Genomic DNA, 3537 nt, shown 5'->3' on the forward strand with positions numbered 1-3537 from the left:
AGCCCCAGCACATAGGGCTCTTTAAGAACTTGCAAATGGGACCGGAAAAATACCATATTTGGGAGACAAAGAAGGTAAAAAGATATAAATAGAGAAAGTTCCTCCATGTTGGGGCCCAGAATTTGAAATACAATTTTCTCTCGGCCCATGCGTAATAATAATAATAATAATAATAATAAAAATAAATAATAATAATAAAGTGTAACTCCATCTCTCTAAGCATTGCTTGGTTCTTCCCGGTCTTCTGTAACAATAGCCCTGCTTGGCAGTATAGATCCTTGCTTTTCTTCACTTTGATTATTTCATGCCAATCCCTTCTGGCCTGAAATGTTTCTGTTGAGAAATCAGCTGACAACCTACTGGGAGCTCCCTTCTAGATCACTAACTGCTTTTTTCTTCCTGTTTTTAGATCCTCTTTTTATCTTTAACCTTTGGCATTTTAATTATGATGTGTCTTGGTGAGGGTCTTTTTGGATTCATCTTGTTTGGAACTCTCACTGCTTCCTGTACTTCACCAGGTTAGGGAAGTTTTTTGTTATTATTTTTCAAATAGATTTTCAATTTCTTGCTCTCTCTCTTCTCCTTCAGGCACCCCCATGATGAAAATGTTGTTATTCTTGAAGTTGTCCCAGAGGCTCCTTACACAATCCTCATTTTTTAAATTCCTTTTCTTGTTTTTTTTTTTCTTCCTTATATTCTAAATCACTGATTTGACTCTTGGCTTCATCTGCTCTACTATTGACTCCCTGTAAATTATTCTTCATTTCAGTTAGTGTGTCCTTCGTTTCTGACTGGTTCTTTCTTATGGTTTCCATGTCTTTTTATGCTGTTGAAGTTCTTGCCAAGTTCATTGAGTTTTGTTAATATCAGTGTTTTGGACTCTGCATCTGGTAGACGGCCTGTCTCCATTTTGTTTAGTTCTTTTTCTGGAGTTTTGTCCTGTTCTTTTATTGGAGACATCATCTCTGTGTTTGTTCCCATGTATTAGGTAGAGCTGGTACATCTCGTAAGCTTGGTAGAGTGTTCTGTAAGGGCCAATGGCATAACTTCCCTGTTCACCTGAGCTGGGCAATCCAGGTGTGCTCCCTCCCACCACCCCTTGTGGACTGTATACACCCTCCATTGTATTTGAGTCTTGATTGCTGTCGGCACATCAATGGGAGGGATTTATCTCCAGGACAGTGGCTGTAAGGACTAGCTGTGCCCACTAACCACCATGGAGGATCAGCTGTGCAGGGGCCTCCCCCGCAGAGTAGGACTTACTTCAGCAGGGCTCTGGTGCCTGCTGAGGCAACACCTAGAGCAGCGATGTCGAACCTATGACACGCATGTCAGAGGTGACACGCGAACTCATTTTTTTGGTTGATTTTTCTTTGTTAAATGGCATTTAAATATATAAAATAAATATCAAAAATATAAGTCTTTGTTTTACTATGGTTACAAATATCAAAAATTTTTTATATGTGACACGACACCAGAGTTAAGTTGGGGTTTTTTCAAAATGCTGACACACCGAGCTCAAAAGTTTCGCCATCACTGACCTAGAGTGTGTCACTTGTGGAGGTGGTTGGGTGTTAGCTTGGACAGTCTGAAGCTGTCCACCAATTGTGCTGGCACTGGGGCCTCCTGGGAGGTGCAGGCCAAGGTCAGCCACAACTTATGTTCTTCCCAGGGCCACCCAGCATGAGCTATGAAACAATCTTCAGCTGTAGCCGGTTTGGCTAAGTGGCTACAGTATGGCCCACAGACCAAAGGGCCATAGGGTTGCGAATTTGATTCCCAGTCAACAGCACCTACCTCAGTTGCAGATTCTATCCCACACCTGGGTCAGGGTGCATACAGGAGGCAACCAATCGATGTGTCTCTCATATAGATGGTTTTTTTTTTCTCTCTCTCTCTTTCTCCCCTCCTCCCTCTCTTCTACTCTCTCTAAAAATAAATGGGAAAATATCCTAGGATGAGGATTAAGCAAAACAACACAACACAACACAACACAACACAACACAACACAAAACAAAACAAAACAAAACAAAAATCTACAGATGGCTGCTACTTGTGCTGGGCTTGGAGGTGCCCAGGTGAGGCCAAGCTGTGAACCAAGGATGGCTGCTGCTCATACTGGGGCCACTTAGCGAGAGGCCCCTTAGCGAGAGGTATGGGGCATGCTGAGGCAAGATGCTGCTTGTTTGAGAGGATTTTAAGAAAGTCTAAGCATGAGCCAAGGCAGATCATTCGTTTGGAAAAGCCACTGGAAACAGCTTGGGTGGGCCCAGAGGTTGGGTGGAATGAGATCTCAGGCAACCATCAGGGCGTGGTGAACAATGTAAGCCAGGTTGATGAAGACTTAGACATGGCGCCTGCCAGCCAGCTCTGTCTGTGTATGTGGGGGTGGCGGTGGGGGGTGTTTCAGAAAAGGAACAATGGCCTCTGCCAGCACTTTTGTCTGGCAGAAAGCTGCCCCTCCAGCTCTTGCCCTGATGCCTGGCAATTCAGTTCCTTCCCGTATGTCCCAGGTACCTTTTGAGCTGCTGCCCCAGTGCTGGAGCTTGGAGGCAGTGAGTCTGAGTAAGTTTGTGTATGGGCCCATTAAGAAGATAATCTAGGACTTCAGCAGCCATCCATCGCACTCAGCCATAATCCTCACTGGTTTTTATAGCCAGAATTTATGGGAATATCTCTTTCTGGCATTGGAACCCTGGGCTGGGGGGCGTAGTGTAGAGCTGGGAATCCTCACTTCTCAGGGGGGAACCTCTGCAGCCAAGATATCCCTCCCAGCTTTCATCTGCCACATACCACGCGTGGGTGTGGGACCAGCCCATTCTGCATCTTCACTCCTCCTACCAGTGTCAATGTGGCTTATTTTTTTATGTCCTTAGTTGTAGGACTTGAGTTTAGATTGATTTCAGGAGGTTTTGAAAGATGGTTGCTCTGTAGTTTAGTTGTAATTTTGATGTGGTTGTGGTAGATGAGGCGTATAAAAATGTTCAGAGATATTGTGCTGGCCACAGGTCTCACAGCTCGTTAAATGGTATTCAAGACTAGCACCTGAGTGTCCTTATTTTCTGGTACTCTTTCCACTTTTCTGTATTGCACTAAAGAGCATATTGACCAATCGGATTCCTTACCTTGAAGAGCATGGTTTTCAGTATAGTCAAGAGCTGCTGTGGTTCTGCTCTATTGGTGCAATCTTCCAAGGACTCCACATTTTGACCTTTACAAGCATCACTTCTGTTTATGTTTTTTTGCCTAAAAAAATCATTATTTACATATGTAAATATAATTTGATTAGTCATAGATTGAACTAGAATTAGAAATTGATTATTGTTGGTAGCACCTTAAGGATCAGCTAGGTAAACTTCTCAATGTGGTCTCACCACAAGTAGAATGATTTTTCTCTTTCTGGGTAAGTCTTGCCTACGGCAGGCATGATCAGGTAATTTTTCCTTCTGGTAAAATGACAAATGAGCTCAAGCCACTTGAGTCCTTCTGTTGGAGAAAGGACCAGAGATATGCCCAATGGGAACACAGGCATTTATC

This window comes from Myotis myotis, unplaced genomic scaffold, assembly GCF_014108235.1.
Source record: "Myotis myotis isolate mMyoMyo1 unplaced genomic scaffold, mMyoMyo1.p scaffold_m19_p_10, whole genome shotgun sequence".
Taxonomy (NCBI): Eukaryota; Metazoa; Chordata; class Mammalia; order Chiroptera; family Vespertilionidae; genus Myotis; species Myotis myotis.